This window comes from Anabrus simplex, chromosome 9 (genome assembly GCF_040414725.1).
Source record: "Anabrus simplex isolate iqAnaSimp1 chromosome 9, ASM4041472v1, whole genome shotgun sequence".
Taxonomy (NCBI): Eukaryota; Metazoa; Arthropoda; class Insecta; order Orthoptera; family Tettigoniidae; genus Anabrus; species Anabrus simplex.
The window spans coordinates 72,409,495-72,433,992 of record NC_090273.1 but is presented as its reverse complement, the minus strand read 5'-3'; the positions used below and the strand labels follow the sequence as shown (position 1 = coordinate 72,433,992).

At 40.5% G+C, this 24,498-nt stretch overlaps 1 long non-coding RNA gene across 1 annotated transcript in view; it reads right to left on the bottom strand.

Moving 5' to 3' along the window:
* Positions 1 to 537: 537 nt before the first annotated feature.
* LOC137502212 (uncharacterized) overlaps positions 538 to 24,498 on the bottom strand; it is a 174,114-nt gene continuing 150,153 nt past the window's right edge. The window contains exons 2-3 of the long non-coding RNA XR_011018728.1: positions 821 to 934; positions 538 to 729 (exon numbers count right to left, since the gene is read on the bottom strand). This is a non-coding gene — a long non-coding RNA (uncharacterized lncRNA). The remainder of the gene's footprint in view (positions 730 to 820; positions 935 to 24,498) is intronic.

The window sequence follows — 24,498 nt, the reverse complement described above, 5'->3', positions numbered from 1 at the left end:
AGGCAGTGCCAGCACCAACTCTGACTTCACCACGGAACCCAGTTCTGGCTGACTGTCCACGGCTAGCCTCCCTTTTTATAGCTCAGGTGATGTGAACCATAACATTCGCGAGGTAGCTAGAGGCGGAACATTTTCGTCTAAACTCACGGGTAAGCAGGCCGGCGAGAACAATACACGAAAATGCCAGCCAGGCCCTCTAGACCGGCTGGGAACTCCCCGGTCATCCGACTCACTAGTCTCTTCCAAGAAGTACTGAAAGGTGATACCACAGGGCTGGAACGTAACAATATTGTGATTGCTGCATACGATGCACCCATTGTATTTCAAAAACAAAAGAACACAAAATAAGATATAGGGTTCATCCGTTATGAAGGTCAAGAAATGAAGAACGGGACTTTCATATGATATATTCAGGATACATTCTTCATGTATGTTCTTGGACTAATAGTGATCCATTAATAGTGATGAATGACAAGAATACACGCGCTGTAGCTGCGACTTTCTCTCTCGTACTAAACCACTTGCTGCGCTCCACTTCGGCACAAAGATGGGCTGTAAAGAAAACTGCCGAATTCTGCTCGACGACCAGCGATCCCTACTTCACACGTAGAGTTGCGCACCAGCTGTGTCAAGGCATGACCTTGATGAATCGCTTTTCGAAAGATCGGAGAGAGACACAAAATCGCAGCACAGCCGTCGTCCAATCCAGCATGTCTGAAATACATAAACCTATGCAATAAATTTCAAAAGCAGACTACTGTTTAGTAATTCCATAAGACACAATTCATGCACAGTATACTATGTGGGAATAGTCCCTGACTGGTTCACGAACCACAAGCGTTCTTGACCTTCTCGCAGACTACGACAGATGGACGACACCGTGGGAGAACATTGTTTATTCGTCCATCACTCATTCTTCTCGTGGAAAGGACAGCTGCAAGAGAGAGAAAACATATTTTTATTTTTTATTTGGCTTTTAGCCCTTTCAGCCATACAGCCAGCAAACTATTAAATATTTACAGTTCACACAACAATGCAAAAACATTTTTGACAAACACCTGAAAGAAATGACAGTTCTATAACAAGACAGTTGAAGAAAGTAGAGAGAAAGCATCACCTGCGACAGTCTCTTTCAAAACACACGTTCCCTGGATGCTCCGATATTCACAGTTGAGGATTTTGTATTCTCTCGTATCAGAAAATCAGCATTCTTTTTGTTTTAATAAGAAAGAAAATCTTAGAACAATATAAATCATATTTTTGTCCGCCTTTGTGGTCTAGTGGTTAGTGTGATTAGCTGCCAACCCCGGAAGCCCGTGTTCGATTCCCAACCTGCCATGATATTTGAAAAATTGTACTAGGACTGGAACGAGGTCCACTCAGCCTCGGGAGGCCAACTGAGTGGAGGGTGGTTCGATTCGCTCTTCAGCCATCCTCGAAGCGGTTTTCCGTCGTTTCCCATTTCTCCTCCAGGCAAATGCCGGAATGGTACCTAACTTAAGCCCACGGCCACTTTCTTCCCCGTTCCTTCCAATCTTCCCATCCCCCATAAGGCCCTTGTTCAACATAGCAGGTGAGGCCGCCTTGGCGAGGTATTGGTCCCCACCACCGTTGTATCCCCCGTCCAAATGTCTCACACTCAAGGACACTGCCCTTGAGGCGGTAGAGGTGGGATCTCTCGCTGAGTCCGGGGAAGAAACCCTGGAGGACAAACGGATTAAACAAACAAATTAATTATATTTTAAATCAATAAGCGAGAGAACTAAGCAAAGCGAAGCAAAGTCACCTCCGTACAGGCCATGAAGGCCCTTGGAGGAGTGGAAGGCACGTGATGGGGTAGAGTGGTTAGCTCTACGCCCGGCCGCCTTTGCCCCCAGGAATTAACCTGGTACTCATTGTTGGTGTAGGCTGAGTAAACCTCAGGGCCATATGCACCTCCGGAAGTGGAAATCTCGTTTCTTAAATTTTACGACTTCCTGACGGGGATTCGAACCCACGTCCTTCCGGGAAAACCGAGCACGCCTTTACCGCCTCGGCCAGGCAGCCCCCTAAGAGAGAGAACTATGCCATATAATTTGTTTGTAGTCCCTCCAAAATATCAAATGGGAACAATGAATTTAAAGGGTATATTCCCTTATTGGAAAAACCCAAGACCGGATTATTAGAACATCGATTTGTCGAATCCTTGTATGTTCTCCATCAGAGGAGTTCATGGGATGAAATGAATTGCGCGGTATATGATTGCAGGAAGGGAGAGGGTGAAACCCGGTGCCGGCACATAGCCTACTCCTGTCGAATAGTCTTGATGTCCCCATTCGATGGACGAATCACCATGAACAGCGTCATATGCCCTCACTCTATATGAGTCCATGGCTAAATGGTTAGCGTGCTGGCCTTTGGTCACAGGGGTCCCGGGTTCGATTCCCAGCAGGGTCGGGAATTTTAACCATAACTGGTTAATTTTGCTAGCACGGGGGCTGGGTGTATGAGTCGTCTTCCTCATAATTTCATCCTCATCACGATGCGCAGGTCGGCCACGGGCGTCAAATCCGAAAAAGACCTGCATCTGGCGAGCCGAACATGTCCTGGGACACTCCCGGCACTGAACTCCATACGCCATTTCATTTTTACTCCGCATGAGCACTGCAGAGAAGTTTGGAACTGAATACAGGCTTTTGGCACACGATCTAGTGATTAGAAATTGTATACCATCATCCATCCTACCCTGCCGGACAACATTCTGGCGGTGAAAACTTTTTCGACCAATGGGACTCGAACCAGATAACCACGGCGTCAGGCCATATAGTCTGGCCTCTTCAAAACTTTTAAGCCCTCGTAAATTACAAGATCGAACTCTGAAAGAGAAATTTCCTCTGACTGAATAAATGCTTGTATATGCATACTTATGCTGTTTTGATTCTGAGCCCCAGTTTTGCCCCCTAGGGCTTAAGGAGTTCCATACACTAGCAGACGTACATTTCGTACATTTCAGATAGGTAACTTAATTCGCCTCAAACGACTCCACTACGGAATCCGCTTTAGCTTCATCCATCGAATTCATATTTGACTTGTCCGGCTCCATAGCTAAATGGTTAGTGTGCTATCCTTTGGTCCAGAGGGTCCCGGGTTCAATTCCCCGCCAGGTCGGGGATTTTAATCTTAATTGGCTAATTCCAGTGGCTCGGGGGCTGGGTGTTTGTGGCGTATTTCAGCATTAGGAATCATCCTAGGTAGGGCCCTCATCTTCACAGACATGCAGGTCACCTAATAGGCAGTCTACGAGAAAAATACCTTCACCAGGCCTCTCCGGAGGCCATTCGCCATTATTATAATAATTATTATATTTGACTTGGCATTTATCTCTTCAGTTCGAATAACCTTGTGCCATTATTCCCACCTGTTTGTACGAACAATTATTCTCGATAATACTATTACTTCTAACTTATGAATAAGATATCGTGCGTCCACCCAGCTTTCACTCCCGTCCTGCAAAGTCGATCTGAAGACAGACAGGTGTAGCGCAGTGGCGTATGCTGAGTCCAAGACGTGGGCTACCACTAGACTTACGATGGTTGGTTTAGTGAATGACAAGCCTTTTAAGCGTTTTAAGCCGCAACGAAGAACAGGTGCCTTATGGATAATACAGGATAAACAGGGGCATATTTACCCAGACTACTTGGCCTTAAGAGTAAAAGAGAAAATGTTGCACATAACCGGCCATTGACAAAAGGCTAGGAGGCGAAACTCCAACACTCCTTATAGAAATTACTAAAAACTTAAGTGGGCTTACGGTCCAAGGATACAGGGGTTAATCCCATACTACAAGAGGGTGACTAAAGGAGGAACCTTTAAAGCCAAGACGAGATTTACAAAATTTAGAGTTTGAAAACATTAGTCACCCAATTGCAAGGTTGAATGGGAGACAGCAGAGGGTCACCACTCTTCTTTCCCTTACATTATATATTTCCCGGTAGGGGATAGAAACAAAATCCTCAGACTTCGCCGAAAATCCTACATTTAAACCACCAGTTTACAAAATTACATTAAAAGAAAACGGCTAAAACCTTCCCCGCAGGCGCTATCACAGGTTTAGGAAAATTCTGCCATTACCTTGTATCGCTGGATATTCTTCAAACAGGCCGCGCCCCTGCCTCCTAGGCCTCCATCAAGTCACACTCCCAGGCACTGGAGCAATTCGGACAAGACGGCCCTAAAGTGCCCTGCTTATGTAGTTCCGTAAAGGGAAGCTTCCCGATTAAATTATTATTATTATTATTATTATTATTATTATTATTATTTATTTATTTATTTATTTATTTATTTATTTATTTATTTATTTATTTATTTATTTTCCTTAAATTGTACATGTACAATTTAGGGGTGGTAGATGGAGAAAGGGCAAGCCCCACATACACGGAAGTGCCTCCATCTCTACATGTGTACATAAACTCTACTGAATATTTACATATAAACTTATGTAGACAATTTTAAATTTACATATTTACACTACAAACACTTTACCCTTAGAATAATTTATCCTGAAAATATTAGAGTAAGAACACCCAGCCATTTATACTCTCACTCAGACACCTGTATACACACTCATTCACAACCACTCCCACACGCGCACGCATACACATTCGCCCACATACACCTATACTTGCACCTATCCTTCTTGCAATTCTAATTTATACAAGTTATATACATCGCATATGGGTTTCTATTTACATATACATTTTCTTTACTTCGCGGAGGAAGTGAGGAAGAGGAAGCAGCTTTACCTCTGATGGTAGAAGGTTCCAGGTACGAGCAGCCCTTGCGTAAAACCCATTTAAATATGAGGTTGTTCTAGCGAAGGGAGGGACAAGAGTAACTCCCTGGCCTCTTTTAACAGAGCGGTAATTGGGCTGCAGGCGGTGGAAAGGGAAGAGGTGTGTGTTATCTGTCAGGGATTTCCTAAGGAAGGCTACATCTATTTGTGTACATAACGAGTTCAGTGGTGGCAATGACCTGGCTGTGTTTAAGGGGATGTGTTTGTTAATTAAACGTTCTGCTTGTCGCTGGATGCCCTCTAGTTTCCTCATATTTTCCGTTGTCGTTGGATGCCAGGAAGGAAGGCCATAATAATAGTATGGGCCGCACTAGGGAAATATAAGCCATTCGTAGGGCTTTACTTCTTCCTCCCGAGAGACATCTACGGACGAAACCTAGCGCTCTGTATGCCTTACACCTCACTTCCTCCACGTGTTTATTCCATTTAAGATTGTCCGTAATGTGAATACCGAGCAGTCTTATGGAGTTAGAAGTCGGCAGTTGGATTCCATTGAACCACACCTTGCTGATAGGCTGGATTCATGTACACAACCCCGGTTTTGATTGGCTAGAGAACATATTTACAAGCATCTGACAGATTACAGTAGAGGAGGAACCAGCTGAAGTGTTGACAGCTTCAGTACATTAAAAAAACAGTCTTCAGAACAAGGTTTACTAATAACAAAAATGAAATTTCCTAAGTTCAGGTTAATTTTTAGTGCGTGAGAGTGAACTAGCAAGTCGATGTTAGAGCCATCTAACTAAATTCTTTGGGAGTTTACAAGTTCAAGTCCGTTGGCATAGATGGCCGTAGACAAGGCGCGCAGTTTAAATAGCCGGGAACCCCTGGTATTATTATTATTATTATTATTATTATTATTATTATTATTATTACTTATTATACACTTCATATACACAAAACACATCACACTGCCATCCACCACAGAAACACGTAATACTGATGACGTCCCACCACACAGGGTTGGTGTCAGGAAGAATATTCAGCCGTAAAACTAGACCTAACTACGGTACGGGCTGACTAATGAATTTAGTAATTGAACAGGAATAATAACAGCAATAATAATGTTACTTTCCCCCTGTGGGTGGGGCCAGTGGAATACACTCACGATATCTTTAGTCTGCCGTAAAAGGCGACTAAAAGGGGTCCCAGAGGCTTTCATTTTTGTAGCACTTTTGAGACTGACATTGCTTCCAGTTACTTGTGTCAGGCTACTCGCTTTCATATTTCTTATCCGACCTCCCTTGGTCAATTGTTGTTCTTATTCCGTCCCGACGGTATTAGGTTTCCGGGGCCTGGGGGGTCTTTCACTTTCAAGCCCTTCATGGTGCTAGTATTTCTTTGGAAACTACATTCATTCTAAGCATTGTTGGAACTTTTAAAATTTTCCCTCTCCTTAGGGTGGTTGCCCAGTTATACTTCCCCTTGAGTCAATAGAAACTTGATAAACTACATTCCTTCAGATCATTTACAAATGAAACTGACCGATTAAAGGGTGATGTATATGAAATACACGCATTAGTGTAAGTAACCACCAAACACACACTTTCCTTGAAATACAGTATACTGGTGATTCAAATTTTGCAAAATGAATGACGATGACATTACATAGTGTACCAGGAAGGCATAGGCCCTGGCACATATGAGTTATAAAATCTTTATTCATGAGTGAACGACTAAGTTACGGCGTACGAACAGCTGTGCGATCTCGTCCCTACTGCACTGCGTGAGGAAGACAGCATGAGAGGGGCAAGGTCGAGTGACGTCAGCACTGCTTGTAGCTCACCTCTCCGCCGAAACGTCTCGAAATTATTTTAAAGCTTTTTAACGACTGGAACAATAAATATGAGACTAACACCAAATTGTAGCTCATATCTTAAAAGTACAACCCTGCAAATTTGAGACTAATCCGTCAAGTGGTTTCAAAGATATGACGAGTTGAAGTTTGAGAAGTATTATCACCCCTCTGTCACCTGACTCAGAGTGCGGCTCCCAGCCAGATATAAATAAAGCGACGAACCGAGGGTATAGTCAGTGTATCTTAAACTCTACGATCATGACAAGACGTCAGTATGGTCTGTCGCGCTTCGCGAGAGACATAAAAATTACACTTTAGAACTTTGAAAGTGTGCGAGGACGTCGCAAGTGAAGTTTCAGCCACGTCGAGGCGTGTGAAATGTTATAAAATTTTCTCCGACTAAATCGTCATTTTATAAGATTTACGAGTGTCTTAACTAAGTGAATTTACGATAGAGACTGTGCATTGAAGTATAATTGGGAATTCAAGTGTTTAGTTTACCAGTTGACGTATTGTGGACTTTGTCAATCTCTCGTAATTTTGAACTTTGTCATTGACAGTAACAGCATACTAGGACATTGTGTGTGTTAAACTGAACTTCCAATTTATGACAATTTAATTAATTCTGAGATGCATTTCTCGTATACTAGTACGATTATGAACTGTGTGAAATACTATTCCACTAAATATTCAACAAATAACAGGACTAAATGTGACTATTTTTTCACGTATTTTCTCGAAATTTCGATTATGACCATGAGAAATTAATTGAATGTTAAGGACTTTTTATGGCAATATTAGGTCATATGAACTCGTGTCATGCAAATTTAGTCAAGAAAGCTTCTTTATGAACATTAGTATTCCAGAGACTGTTATAGAAGTGATATTAATGGCATTTTCTCAAGTGCTTCAAGGACTGTGATGATTATTCTACGATTGAACCTAAGACATAATCAGTGACTATTATGAACTGTGAAAGTGTTCAATTTTTACTCTATAAACTGTGAGTGAAAGACTGTGTTTTTCCATTTTTGAGAATGACTGTAGGTCATTACTGCATTAACTTGACTTATGGATCATACTATAGCATAGACGGTGATACTCTAAATCACGTATTTAACATCGTAAAACAAAAGTGAGAATACGAACTATGCATCAAAACTTGTGTCGGTGATAATTAAGAGTTCTACAACCCATTATATTGTGCCAATTGAACTTTCCGTGTTTCAACATTCCTCTTTAAAAAGAACATCGGAAATCTTGGCGAAGTGTCGTGATATTACACTGTGTAGAATGTCATTTCCAGCGTGGGATTAAACGTGGTTTCTTCAATCGTGGTATCCAGCGAGGGAATGATCGTGATTTCGACGAGGGATAATAAGGTGGTGTCTTCATTCAACGGCCGTGTCACGCTGCTGGTGGTGAGTTCGAGTCTTGGCTGCACGCTGCAGAAAGTTCCAGTCACCAAGCCGCAGGACAATACTTCATTAATCCTTACAAGCAGATTACAGGTGATGTAAGTGTTTTTCATATATTTTTTGAGTGAGTAATTCCACTTAGACACTAACTGACTTTTAACAAAGCACTCAATCATTTATAGTGTTACATTCGTCAACAGAAAAGTGCTTCGTGTGAATTTTACTATTCCTAATAACTCAAGAAGACTCCATGTCTTGTTTTGAACTGTAGATTTCTCTTTAAATCTTTTATAAATTGAAGTCATTTCACTTAAACGAATTATAGGGTTTGCCACAAAGCAAGTGCACTATTTTATTTTCTTATAGATGAACGGTAGGAGTGTACAGCAAGTGATTGAAAACTTTTACTTGAACTATCAGATTATTAATGGAAAGGTGTGTTAATATTATGTTTAAAAATCTTAGAAAAACTATAGGTTTGCATCACAAGTGATGGACTTGGGTTTAACGCAATTTGGTTAAATGAAGTACTATGTGCAAAGTATTATTTTGGAATTTAAAGCTATATAAGAGATCCTAGATGAACTGTAGGGTGTTTATGATCTCAGAAAATTGGTATTCCTTTTGGACATTTTTAACATCAAGTGGATGTCTCAGAATATAACAGCACCGATATTTCATTTTTGCATTTTGAAAAGACTGAAAATTTAATTTTGACAATTCAACTGCAGGGTGATTCACTTGAAAATTCCAATAAATATTGTCAAAAAGATTTTACCATCTATTATTCGCCCTGCGAAAATATCCTTCTCTGTACCTGTTCCAATAAGTAACCGCACACTACCTGAGATCCTTCCCATACTTTGGCCCCATAATCATTTCCCGGTACAATAGATAATAATAGTTTGTAAGTAGATACGATAATAAGCTCTTGGGCTTATTTTTCACTGAGAACTTCGCTCTGCGTCTTGAAAAGATAATCTCGTCTGTTCACGAGCAAGACTTCTCTAAAAATGAATGAAGGTTTAAATCACTTGAACTTAAGAATGCTTTACCGTTGCCCATAGTAAGTGTTACTCTCGTTCACCACTAGATGGCTTCCTGTGCGCAGTGTGAACCATCTCGGGATGAGTATAATATGAATTTGGAAAAAAATGGAAAGAAATAATAATAGTGAAACGACACCTATATAAATCCTTAATGGTTGGCAACCACGTATTACGTAAGTGACAGAGGGTGTCCCTTTTGAAATACGAATTTCCATAGCTTCCCGTATAATCTCAGACCTGTAGTGTTTAGTGTGGGTAAGAGCTCGAACATCGACATCGGGTCGGCGGATACAGGGTTAGTCTGGGCGCACACGTGGCCACCGCTGGTTCGTGGTCCGACAGTTCTGCACTCTGACCGGCTAACCGAGCAGAGGAGGGATGGCCACGACTCTATCGTGGCTCTATGCCCCTGTATTCGGGAGACGGAGAGAGACTGGTCCCCACCTTCAGCTGTCTTGAAAATTGTTTTCCGAGACAGTTCCTAGTATAAGCAACGAACGCCTACCCCTCTCTTTCTCCAAACATCTCCTGGTCTGAGAGACGGCGTACCCGTCTAAGAGGCTCACCTCCTTCTTCAAGGAAGGAATGAAAACATGTTAGTAATAGTCAAACATCTTGGAACCCGACATAGATAGGGCGTGCTCAGCTATTGCTGATTTGTCTGGCTGGTTGAAACGGGTATTACGTTGGTATTCCTTGATACAAGTACCAATGGAACTGGAATGTTTGGCCAATGTATACCTTGCCGCAAGTACAGGGAATTTTGTACACCCCAGCGTGTATTTTGTATGGCTTATTACTAAGAGTGGTGCAGCCTTTGTAAGGTAGACCCTTCAAGGATGACGGGCATCATGTGTTATAAGTACAATGCACCTTTTAAAAATAAGGAAACAAGTCTTGCACGGAGAAACTTTATTTTACAGGCACATACAAGAATACATAGTAGTACACATTGCTATTTAATATACTGTTCTTATCCAAGCTCTTGTTCCTTATATCAGACATCGATGTTGGCAAGACAGAAATCTGCTTCCAGTTTCTGAAGCCATGTCATGACGTTCACCCTCGTGCTTCATCAACGTTCCGAAGAGATGGAAATCACTGGAGGCCTGGTCGGACGGTCATCGCTCAGCCCAGCTCGACAAGGTTTGCCTTTTTCTAGGTGAGATGAAGAGAATAAAGCTGTTTCTTTTAGGGGGGGGGGGTGCCGTGAGGCTCCTCCCCGCCTCACAGCCCGTGGTGACCTACCTGTTTGGACAAATGACCGACAAGCGAGTACTAACGCAGGAACATAGCCTAGTACAAGAGTACAGAATAACTTGAGGTGCAAAGGCTAGTCTTATGCCAGCTACTTCCACCCCTCCGTAAAGGAGAAGTTATGAGAAACCTCCCTAAACCCACCAGGCAATCCCATATCTCCTTTCGGCACTGGTTACCCTGTCGCGGTCATACCAAGACATCCCCGGCGTTAGACCACTGCCGCTCAAGAGCCACTGTCACCCCCGGTCCATGGCCGCCTGCAAGGCTTTCAAGGTAGAAAATGGAGAAGATAATAAAATAAAAAAAAGAAATTTTGACGCGCGGTCGAGAGGGAATAAATGAAGAAAAAGTAGTCTTGCAAACGACCATGCGGATGGCCAGTAATGCGAAAGCTCTTCCCAAAGGAGCTACTTCGCATACCCCCTTCAAATTGGAATTTTATTGTAGCCGCCACTTATAACATTAAGGACGGACCGCATAGAGAATGCGGTGCCGCACCATTGTTGTCATAGCGGTGGTGGTGAATATTAAGTGCACGTACAATTGGGCAATCATCCTCCGATAACACTAATCAGAGGGGATCCGACAATTAGAAAAATGAAGGTATCAACCAAAGAAAGACAAAGTTCACTACGGGCATGAAAATTAAAGACTTCCTAGGCCTCGTCACCTAATACCGCCGGGGTCTGAAATGTACAAGAGTTGATCAACTGAGATCGGGTAGGACAGATCTAAGTGAAGAGCCTCGCACAAGCAATGCCAGTGGTGACCCCGTGGTCGCCAACCCACGCTGCCAAGTCCCTGGAACCCCTTTTAGTCGCCTCTTACGACAGGCAGGAGATATCGTGGGTGTTATTCTACTGTCCCAAGTTAAAGTATATTAAAGCTCTCCCACAACCTTTACGTCTGGTAGAAGAGAAATAACTGGCATGGCGAGCATCACATCTCGACGAGCATTTATCTCTGGTCTTCTGAAGGTAATTCTCCGTAATATTAACGTTGTTACTACTGGTTGTTGGACTAGAAACTAACGAATAGCACAGGGTAAGGTATATTGCGGAAATCATATTAAGGAGGTTGTCAAGAAAGGTTACAGATCTCTCCACGTGATAATGAGAGTATTTAGAGGGTGTAGTAAGGATGTAAGGAGAGGGCGTGTAAGTCTCTGGCAAGACCCCAACTAAAATATGATTCCAGCGTATGGGATTCTCACCAGGACTACTTGATACGAGAACTGGAAATGATTCAAAGGAAAGCAGCACGATTTGTTCTGGGTGTTTTCCGACAAAGGAGTAGTGTTACGAAAATGTAGCAAACTTTGTGATGGAAAGACTTGGAAACAAGGGGACGAGATGCTCGACTATGTGGTATGTTTCGAACTGTCAGCGGAGAGTTCGCGTGGAATGATACAAGTAGAAGAATAAACTTGAGTGGTGTTTTTAAAAGTAGGAAAGAAGTATGAAGATAAAGTGGAATTCAAGAGGAAATTGGGGCAAATATTCGTTTATAGGAGGAGGAGTTAGGGATTGGAATAATTTATCAAGGGAGATGTTCGATAAATTTCCAAATTCTTTGCAATTATTTAAGAGAATACTAGGGGATGTGCCACCTGGATACCCTAAATGCAGATCAGTGGTTGATTGACTGACAGGCAGAAGATATGCACCCACCTAGGATATCGATCAATTGATTGATTGATTGATTGATTAATTGATTGATTGATTGATTGATTGATTGATTGATTGATTGATTGATTGATTGATTGATTGATTGATTGATTGATTGATTGATTGATTGATTGATTGATTGATTGATTGATTGATTGATTGATTGATTGATTGATTGATTGATTGATCAGTGGCTTATGCTGGGATCAAGACGTGGGCTACCAGTAGACTTAGGTTACCCCTTTTCGATGGTAAGGTTTAGTGAACGCCAAGCCTTCAGCGTTTTGAGCTGCAGCCAACAGCCAACGGAGAAGCCTATTGTGTTGTGAAATCTGCTTCACAAGCTACTGCCTTGATCTCTGTTGCTGCCAATGCTCAACCCTTGATCAGTGGATATGGTAGCCGAAGGTTTATCAAATAAAATTCCGGCCTTGTGGCTAAATGGATAGAATGCTTGCCTTTGGTCCGATGGCCCCGGATCAATTTTCAGAATCAACATCCACATACTGTTAATTCCCCTGGCTTGGGGACTGGATGTTTATAACGTCTTCCCCGTTCATTGTATCCTCATTAGGACATCAACAACCCTAAACAGATGCCATGCACCACCATTATTATTATTATTATTATTATTATTATTATTATTATTATTATTATTATTATTATTATTATTATTATTATTATTATTTGTTGAGGATTGTAAATAGACAGCGCCCCGCTATCTACCAGGGAGTTTAGGTACTATTCGTGTACCGACATATCTGTATCGAGTTGAGAGGATAACAAATAAATGTATTGAAGGTCGTGTTTTTATCCCCTAACAATTATTATTATTATTATTATTATTATTATTATTATTATTATTATTATTATTATTATTATTATTATTATTATTATTATTATTATTAAATACAAATGCTGAATATTACAGCGGTCGTACCACCCGTTCACTGGTTTATTAGCTTCTTCGGGAGAATAGTGGAGGTGTCTGACCCACGATCACGGGTTCGATTCCAACCAACAAAAGAGAACCTGAAATATTGCAGTTAATTTTAGCAGTTGTACCTATAAAAATAGAACTATATTGCTCCTACAACAGCAGCCCTGCAGTGTCTTCCTACAAGGATGTAGAAGGAAACGGGAGTGAAATACCAGCACTCTGTTATCTATATGATTCAGAAGTATGAGATGAAGAAGTATATACGATGAATAAAGCATGGTTGATAGTTATTGTGGCGATCTGACGGACCAAAGCCTAGCACACCTATTCCCCCCGGTCTAAGCTCCTAACCGATATAGAGCAGCAAGCCGCTATGGGTGAGTAGAGGGGAGAGGGACGCAGAGCCTGGGCTGCAACGTCGCTCTCCGATGCCCTGCTCTCCAAGATACGTGCGACGTTTTTTCTCATCGCTTTCAAGTTTTGTAAATGGAATAATGTGTCAGATGCTTACATAATAATGTGCTTTAGACATCCATGATTCTCAATTGAGGTTTGGGCTTCACCGATAGCCTTGGTACCCTTCAGTATACGCCACTGGTCAATGAATCAATCACTACTGATCTGCATTTAGGGTAGTCGCCCAGTGACAGATTCCCTATCTGTTGTTTTCCTAGCCTTTTCTTAAATGATTGCAAAGAAATTGGAAATTTATTGAACATCTCCCTTGGTAAGTTATTCCAATCCCTAACTTCCCTACCTATAAACGAATATTTGCCCCAAATTGTCCTCTTGAATTCCAACTTTATCCTCATATTGTGATCTTTCCTACTTTTGAAGACACCACTCAAACTTATTCGTCTACTGATGTCCTCCCACGCCATCTCTCCACAGAGAGATCGGAACATACCACTTAGTCGAGCAGCTCGTCTCCTTTCTCCCAAGTCTTCCCAGCCCAAACTTTGCAACATTTTTGTAACGCTACTCTTTTGTTGGAAATCGCCCAGAACAAATCGAGCTGCTTTTCTTTGGATTTTTTCCAGTTCTTGAATCAAGTAATCCTGGTGAGGGTCCCATACACTGGAACCATACCCTAGTTGGGGTCTTACCAGAGACTTATATGCCCCGTCCTTTACATCCTTACTAAAACCCCTAAACACCCTCATAATCACGTGCAGAGATCTGTACCCTTTATTTACAAACATATTTATGCGATTACCCCACTGAAGATCTTTACATATATTAAGACCTAAGTATTTACAATGATCCCCAAAGGGAACTTTCACCGCATCAACGCAGTAATTGAAACTGAGAGGACTTTTCCTATTTGTGAAACTCACAACCTGACTTTTAACCCCGTTTATTATCATACCAATGCCTACTGTCCATCGCACAACATTATCGAGGTCATTTTGCAGTTGCTCACAATCTTGTAACTTATTTATTACTCTGTACAGAATAACATCGTCTGCAAAATGCCTTATCTCTGATTTCACTTCTTTACACATATCATTGATGTATATAACAAAACATAAAGGTCCAATAATACTGCCTTGAGGAATTCCCCTCTTAATTATTACAGGGACAGATAAAGATTCACCTATCTAATTCTATGAGTTCTGTTTTCTAGAAACAGAGCCACTCACTCAGTCACTCTTTTGGCAAGTCCAATTGCACTCATTTTTGCCAGTAGTCTCCCATGATCTACCCTATCAAATGCCTTAGATAGGTCGATCGCGATACAGTCCAATTGACCTCCTGAATCCAGGATATCTGCTATATCTTGCTGGAATCCTACAAGTTGAGCTCCAGTGGAATAACCTTTCCTAAACTCTAACTGCCTTCTATCAAACCAGTCATTAATTTCGCAAACATGTCTTATATAATCAGAAAGAATGCTTTCCCAAAGCTTACATGCAATGCGTGTCAAACCGACTGGCCTGTAATTTTCAGCTTTATAACTATCACCCTTTCCTTTATACACAGGGGCTACTATAGCAACTCTTCATTCATTTGGTATAGCTCCTTCAACCAAACAGTAATCAAATAAGTACTTCTGATATGGTACTATACCACAACCCATTGTCTTTAGTAAATTCCCGGAAACCTTATCAATTCCAGCTGCTTTTCTAGTTTTCAACTTTTGTATCTTACTGTAAATGTCATTGTTGCCATACGTAAATTTCAAAACTTCTTTAGTATTAGTCACCTCCTATCTGGACATTATCCTTGTAACCAACAATCTTTACATACTGCTGACCGAATACTTCTGCCTTTTGAAGATCCTGGCATACACACTCCCCTTGTTTAATGATTCCTGGAATGTCCTTCTTGGAACCTGTTTCTGCCTTAAAATACCTATACATATTCTTCCACTTTTCACTAAAATTTGTATGGTCGCCAATTATGCTTGCCGTCATATTATCCTTAGCTAATCTCGTTGCTAGATTCAATTTCCTAGTTCCTTGAATTTCTCCTTACTTCCACAGCCATTACTAACTCTATTTCTTTCCAACCTGCACCTCCTCCTTAGTCTCTTTACTTCTCTGTTATAATATAGTGGATCTTTACCATTCCTTACCACCTTTAAGGGTACAATCTATTTTCAACAATTGCTTTAAACCCATCCCAAAGTCTGTTCAAATTTTTATTTACCGTTTTCCACCGATCATAGTTACTTTTTAAAAACTCCCTCATTCCTGTTTTATCAGTCATATGGCACTGTGTAATAGTCCTAATTTTATTATCTTCATTTCTTTCATATTTATTCTTAACTACCACAAAAACAGCTTCGTGATCGCTAATACCATCTATTACTTCGGTTTCTCTATAGAGCTCATCTGCTTTTACCAGCACCACATCCAGGATATTCTTCCCTGTAGTTGGTTCCATCAGTTTCGGAATCAGATGCCCTTCCCATATTAAGTTATTTGTTGGTAATGCTTCCTGTCGTTCGCATTACCTTCCCAATTGACGTTTGGTAAATTGAGATCACCCGTTACAATCACGTTCCTTTCCTTATCGTTTCCCACATAGCTGGTTATCTTATCAAATAATTCTGAATCAGCATCTGCGCTACCCTTTCCCGGTCTGTACACTCCAAAGATATCGAGTTGCCTATTATCTTTAGAATGAGTCTTATCCCTAGAATTTCGTATTTGTCATCTTTAACTTTTTCGTAGCTTACAAATTCTTCTTTCATGAGAATGAATACTCCCCCTCCTACCATTCCTATCCTATCTCTACGATACACCCTCCAGTTCCGTGAGAAAATTTCTGTATCTATTATATCATTTCTCAGCCATGATTCAACTCCTATTACAATATCTAGAAAGTATATATCTATTAAATTACTTAATTATATTCCTTTCTTTACAATACTTCTACAGTTGAGCTATATAATGTAGCGATAGTTTCGACCGAGAACTCTCTTCTCTCTTACAGAATACCATTGATCGCAAATTTGATCACACTGCGTTAGTTATGCTAGGAATTAGAAAAACGTTTTTAAAGACTTTAGTCTGGAGTGTGGTATTGTCATCATTATCATCATCATCATTTTATAGTTCCAGTTTCCAGGGTACTATTGGCGAGTCTCTTCCACTCCGTCTTATTGCGATACGTGCTGTTGTTAATGACGTCCTCCAGTGTCATTCTCCAATCTGCAATGCCCATCTTTATGATGTCCATCCAGTAGGTTCTTGGTCTTCCCACCATATGTCTCCAAGTTAACATAAGATGTCTTTTTGGCTCCATCCTCACTACATGCCCAAGTCACCTCACTCTGGACATGCTGACTCGATCTATCATTGAATGGAAGTGAAACATGGACGATAACTAGCTCAGAAAGATAGAGGATAGGAGCTTTTGAAATGTGGTGTTACAGAATAATGTTGAAGGTGAGATGGGTAGATGTAATCACAAATGAAGAGATACTCAGTCGAATTGGTGAGAAGAAAATTTGATGAAATTTGACGAGAAGAAGAGACAGAATGATAGGGAGCTCTGTGTGTGTGTGTGTATGTATGTGTATGTGTGTGTGCTCACACTAGATTTCATCCTAGGTAGGGCCCGATCCTCATACACGAGCAAGTCACTCATGGGAGTCAATTCGAAAAACCTACACCAGGTCTCTCCCGAGGCCATATGCCATTATTGATTAATGAAACGTTCCCCCCTGTTCCAGTTTCGTATTCGCTACCTGGTACTCTCCTGTTGGTGGGGGCTGTAGAATATGCCCACGGTATCTCTTGCTCGTCGTAAGACGCGACCAAAATGGGGACCAGAGGTTTTCGACGTGGAAACGTGGATTGGTGACCACAGTTCCTTGGCTGCGTCCGGCTCTTTCAGTTGTGTCAGACTCCTCACTTTCATCTCTCCTATTCGCCATCCCTTGAAAAACTCTCGTTCTTTTCCAACGTTAAAGGAATTACGTTTGCCAGGCCTAGGGAGTCGTTCATTTTCACGCACTTCGTAGCCCCTTCCTGTTCTTTTGACGATACCTTTATTCCTTGAAGTATCGGCGGACCTCTTCCGTTCTCGCTCTGATTAGGATGGTTGCCTAGTTGAATTTCCTTTTAAAACAATAATCACCACCACCATTCCTCAGAGGTTTCTTCCCCGCTAGCACCACTTTAGTTTTGTAAATACTAATTTGTTCTTATTCTTATTATTTCAGGGTGAAACTCGCAGAATGTCCGTCGTAAACACGTCGTTAACACAGGACGAGGCACTTGAACGAGTATTGGTGAGTTCATTATTTATAACAAGCCTGACTAATCAATACACCAATAAGCCATTACATTATGATCATCCCGACCCGGGAACATTTACCGCACCTGGAGTGGGAAAGGTAACACATGGTATGCTAGTAGAGCAGGTAACAGCTCACAATATGTGGATTGGAGAATTGGTGCTGCCCACTCAACATTTGGACGTTTATCCCCTCGTGTCTTCACGAATAAGGACCTTACAGTGTATACCAAGATCATCGTTTACCGTGATACTGCTATACCAACACTGCATTACGGTTGTGAAACCTGAACCCTCTTACTGTCAGAATATCAAAAAGCGAGAGTGCTTCCATCTGCAAAATCTTAGATCCACCTTGAACATCAAATGGGAGGACCGTGTCACTAACCTTGCATTTCTTGAGAAAGCGCCTGCTATAAGCATTGAGGCTATCATCATTGGTCATCATCTCATATGGACAGGGCATGTACGACACACGAGTGATACCAGGCTTCTTCGTCAACTCCTGAATGGTGAACTCTGCTCCGGCACAAGACTTCATAAGGCCCTTTGAGGCGTTTCAACGATCAGCTAACGCATACTATGGAGAGAACTGGAATTAACACTCAAACCTGTGATACGCTAGCTTAGAATCGTACAGTTTGGAGTCACACTCAGTTACTGTGTTTAAAGGAGGAACGACGTAGACATGAAAAGGCTAAACGACAAGCACGGAAGCTCCGTCAAGCTCAGCCCCGTCCCCATCCCCCTGCCATTCCATGTGATTTGTGCAGTTGCGTGTTTCATGCCAAGATTGGGCTAATAAGTTTACTCGATACGAGATGCAGCCGACGACGACGACGGCGACGATGATAGGGCAGGTGTACAGACTTGCTGTTAGCTGTGTATACAGCGCCTGAATGAGAAAAGCAAACAACGCCGCCTTACACAGCCGTATGTCGACAGCGGCTATTGATGCCATAGGCCAGCGGCGGATGTCGCGCGTTGCTCTGAGGACCGCGAGGCCACCGTTCTAGAAATCACCTACAGGTACAACGAAAATGCCAGCGTCTAAACAGCAAGGAAAATGTATGCTATTGCACAGAAATTCCAATTATCAGTCTGCCAAGCCCCCTGAAATGCAGACGCTAACGAATCATCATCATCATCATCATCGGTTTACCCTTCCAGCCAACCGGGTAGGGTGTTTGAAAACGAGCGTCTTTCAAAGTTGCCTATTCAAAAAGATGATGTTGTCCATGACAGATTCCCAATTCCATCCTCTTCTCTCCACGTCTTCCCTCAGTTGGACCATCCATCCATCCATCTCCTTGATCTTCCAACTGGTTTTCTACCTGTTATTCTCTTTTCCCCGTGGTAACCTTGTGCTATTCATTCGTTTAACATGCTCAAACCATTTAAGTCTAGATGACCCAAGTCTTTCCTCCATCGATTCATTTAGACCTAGGTTAGATCGTATCTCATCATTTTTCACGTGATCAAGTCGTGTCTTTTGGAGGACAGTTCTAAGAAATTTCATTTCACAGGCTTGAATCCTACTACAATATTTTGATGTTAGTGTGCAGGGTTTCAGAGAATATGTAAGGATGGGAATGAAATATGACTTGTACAAGATCATTTTTGTTCTTTGTGGGACCTTCTCATCCCATAGTAGGTGTCTAACGATACTGTAAAAGTTAGAGCCTTTGGTTACTCTGTTTGTTATTTCTATCTCAGCTCTATTATTACTAGCCATTAGGCTTCCTAAATATCTGAATTGGTGTACTACTTCAACTTCATTTGTCACAATGGGTGAATTAATATTATTGACATATATTTGAGGGGCTGGAAAATTCTATTACTGTCATAGATGATTCTGTTGAAAAACTACCTACCCATGCAATAAAGACACCTCAAAAACAGGCTTTGGCAAAGGGTGCAATTAGTTGCATGAAAACACTCCTTTCTTACCTTATTTAATACATATTGGGTTCTTATCTTTACATCTTTCATCTCTATTTTTGCAGTAACTAATTGGTTTTTAATGAGGCTAGCCACCTGCCCATTATATTTTACAGAAATAGTTCTAAACAACTGTGCTGTTCGTAAGGTCACAAGTGTGCCTAGGCGGTAAGTTAAGGCCAACTCTGTAACTTTCCGACCCGCCGCATAGATAGATTTTTGTTTCGTTCAAACAGTGGCAGGTAATCATTCACGCAGCATCAGTCTTCTCTAATGTGATTGTGATTATGGCACCAGTCACGTCTCGTTGGCTACAGAGTTAAAAGCATGGATTGCAGTTGACGAGTCCTTTACAACCGACGGTGAAGTACTTATTTGTCAATAATACAACGAAAATATCCTATATTCCATAAAATTCCAGCTTGAAATGCATGTATGAACTGCTCTGCATAGAAAAACCGACAATTACTCGTAGGTTTGCGAAGAAATGGTTTTAACACAGATGCTGAATCCTTCGTCTTCAAGCAACACTTTATATAAGGACTTATTGATCGCGATGATCGCAGCCATTATCCCACGGTGTAAGATTTAAGTGCCCGAATTCCGATCTTTCCTGAAAAGAAAAAATCCTACCAACATGTTCCTGATAATTCACTACGTAAGATTTATCTTAGTTTGCTATGGCAAGACAATGGATAACATACGAAAGTACGTAGGAAATGCATTCATACAGATTGCTGTTGATGAAACAAAGATGCTAAAGGTCCATTTACAGCAAAACTCATGTTTGATCTACTGTAAAGAGCAGGGTCATACAATCGCTCCACTATTGCCAGATTTGTGAATAGTGAATTGTGTGACCTAATGAAATGCAAGAGGAGAAGGTTTTAGTGGTGTATTTGGATGTTGCAGCATATAGGCTTCTGAAACTAATCTAAAGAGGTTTTATCTCAATATGCCCCATTTACATACTTGGCTCATGGACTGCAACGTGTTGCCGAAGATATTAAACTTAGTACACACAAGTGTCTAGATTAATTTCAGCAACATAAGTGTTTATAAAAAGCCCAAAACCAGTGCTATATTAAAGACAACATTGGTCAGGGATACCGTTACCACCGTAACCAGTGCTAACAAAATGGAGAACGTCGATAGAAGCCTTTAACTCTTATAGTGAGCAACTAAATGCTATAAGGATTGTCGTAGATTCTTATGATCGCAAAATTGTTACATCTATTTGTGAATCCCAGAGTGCCTTTGGTGATTCCAAAGCATCTGCTCAATTCTCTACATCAGAGGCAACTTCAGCTGGGTTCCAGAAGGCATCAAAGTCAAAACATTTCTGGACTTCCTTTGAAGATTCTATTGCTATCATCATCCTCCTCCTTTTCCCTTACCCAACTCCTGCCAAGTCGGGGCATTTATGGAACTTCTCCACCTTCCTCTCTCCTGACTTCATTTCGCTCCAGTCCAGGTTTCTTCATCTTGCACTCTTCTTTACTGAAACGATCCACCTTGTTCTAATTCTCCCTCTTGGTCACTTTCCCTCGAACTTCATCTTCATCATCTGTTTGGCAATCTTTTCTCCTCCATCCTCTTCACAGGCCGAAACCATCTTAGTTCATTCCTATCAATTCTCTCGTGGTGTAAATGTACCGAGTACGTTACAAACAGTGTTGAAGAGAAACGACTATGCCGCTCATTGCCCTAAGGACCACCAGGCCACACTTCTAGAAATTACCTACGGGTACAATGAAATTGCCAGCGTCTAAACAACGAGGAAAATATATGCGATGGTACAGAAATTCCAATTATCAGTCTGTCAAGCCTTCTTGTTTCAATAGCCCGGTTTCATCTAATCTTGATCTATGGCAGAAAAAGGCATTTCTCGTTTTTTTCATTGTGTCTATTATTGACTCATTTTCCCAGTATATCACTGCATTAGGGAACAACGCCCATTGTCCATCTACCTGGTGCTTTTTACCAATGATTGTTCTGATAATCCTTCTGTCAACCTTCTGCACTCTATCCGGTGTTGCTTAGTGTTCAGTTTAAATAGCGTTTCTCTAGCGTAAGTCGCTTCAGGCTTACTGTAATGACGGAATAGTAATGTTGAAATTTGGCATTCATCGAAATAGATTTCTTCTTTCATTCACTCCAGCGAACATAGAAACACACATAACTGCTCAATGTTCTACAAAATTTAATGAATGAATGAATAAATGAATGAATGAATGAATGAATGAATGAATGAATGAATGAATGAAGGAATGTGTTTTGAGTATTGTAGCCAGCAACATACTAAATGTGATATTACTATTATTTTTCTGATGTTATATATTTCACCGTACGGTACAACATATTTCACTGTTTTCACTATATATTTTGCTAAATGATATTGCATAAAATACCAGATTTACTGATAATGTGTAATTGCTTCTTCCTCATATTCTTCTTTCGAATAGGACAACAAAAGGCAACTATTATTGCTATTGTTAATATAATTTTCTAAGCTTCTTGTAAACATAGAATCATCTATTCTATCAGAACAACACACAACAAATTCTAATTCCTAATACAAGAATTTTTGCTCCAAATAGGAAAACATAGAACCGAGGACTGCGAATAACATTATGGATTTAAGAAATAGATCGACAGCTACTAACATCGATTCTCTTCCCAGCCGCATATTCTTGTGGTTGAAGGACAACAATTCTGAACTCCGCGCCAAAAACAAGTGAGTAAATTGTTGTAAAGAAATGTTTATATTCGGTTTACCATAGCTGCCATTTAGGGCTGCAAACGTCTGCAAAAAACAAAAACAAAAAGAACTTCAGATTGTATCTGGAATAAAATATAGAAAGTTAATAGGGTGCTAACAGAGGCTCTATATAAAACAGTGGGGGGAATTTTGTATCCATTTTTAAAAGCTTGTTTCTTTTAATATCTCTACTAGTTTTCATCTTGTGGGATTTTAGCAAGTTGAAGCTATAAGGTGGGCAAGACATTTAAATATCCTAGCTGAACAGGTACATAGTTTCGTGTAAAAGTAGCATTTTCTCTGGAATGAAAATTATCAGCATAGGTTTGTTCGTATTTTTACATCAATCTAGTAGTAGGATAAATAATTTCTAACCAAAAAAAATAGAATATTGTAAAAACTCAACTAAAATCAGGAGATATTGTATTTATTGAGAAACAAGTCGTGTTGTTAGATCAGATTACTCCGTGAGGACACAGCAAGGAAAGGTTGAAATCAGTACAGTGGGTCATGTCAGAAATCGTGCATCAGTAGTCATTTTGGCGACCCTACAGAAAAAGAATTAAATATTTATTTATATAGTTATTTATTTTCCTTAACTTTTACATGTACAATCCAGGGGTGGTAGATGTAGAAAGGGCAGAAAATATTAAGATATAACTTTACAAATTGAAGACTTCCCCGGAATAAGGATGTAACTAACAGATTTTCAAAAAGTGAGATTTCAGTGGAAATAGTGTGTATCATCACGCCTCTGTGCTGTGCAGTTATGTCTTACATTTGAACTTCAAGGTGGTTTACAGTTATCCTCCGTGGTGTAAGGATGGAACATCAGTCAAGATGGTGGACCTTATTGTGTTGATCCATTACCAGGCGTAATAGAAAATTTGAAAAAAGGCAAAGACGGAATCACATCTATATTTCGAAATACTTTTTGACATTGTTATTGTTGTTATTTGTATTATTACACCAATATTATTTGCTATAATTTGTGTTCCAAGTGCATGCACAGGATTTCTCTTCTGTTATATACAAACGTGACATACTTGCAGGTTATTTTCTATTGTATTGCTTCCAACTCACAATTTATTTTTAAAACCTTAACTTATAACAATAAAATATTCTTTTTCATAGATTAACTGATATTCATTGGCTCAAGTAGTGTATACCATGAAATAAACGCCCAAAATAACTGTCCTATCTCCTGAAAAATTACTTATTATCTGGTTATATTCTTATTCCGGAAAGGTCTTCATTATTAGACTATCAATTGCTCCATACATCTTCATTGGGGTAATCACATAGGCCTAATTATGATTGTAAATAAAGGGTACAGATCTCTGCACATGGTTATGAGGGTACTTAGGGGTTGTGGTAAGGATGTAAAGGAGAGGGCATATAAGTCTCTAGTAAGACCCCAACTAGAGTATGGTTCCCTCACCAAGATTACTTTATTCAAGAACTAGAAAAATCCAAAGTAAAGCAGCTCGATTTGTTCTGGGTGATTTCCGATAAAAGAGTAGCGTTATAAAAATGTTGCAAAGTTTGGGCTGGGAAGAGTTGAGAGAAAGGAGGTGAGCTGCTCCAAGCTGTCAGTGGAGAGATGGCGTGGAATGACATTAGTAGACGAATAAGTTTGAGTGGTGTCTTTAAAAGTAGGAAAGATCACAATATGAAGATAAAGTTGGAATTCAAGAGGACAAATTGGCGCAAATATTCGTTTATAGGAAGGGGAGTTAGGGAATGGAAAAGTTACCAAGGGAGATGTTCAATAAATTTCCAATTTCTTTGCAATCATTTAAGAAAGGGCTAGGAAAACAACAGATAGGGAATCTGCCACCTGGGCGACTGTCCTAAATGCAGATCAGTATTGATTGATTGATTGATTGATTGATTGATTGATTGATTGATTGATTGATTGATTGATTGATTGATTGATTGATTGATTGATTGATTGATTGATTGATTGGCACTTTAACTAAAGGTGGTAAAAATTCATGCGTTTCCAGAGGCATTAACTCTTTTGTCTAACATTATAAAAAGGTGGTTAGCGCACCCTACAGTAATTAGTTGTGTAATTAATC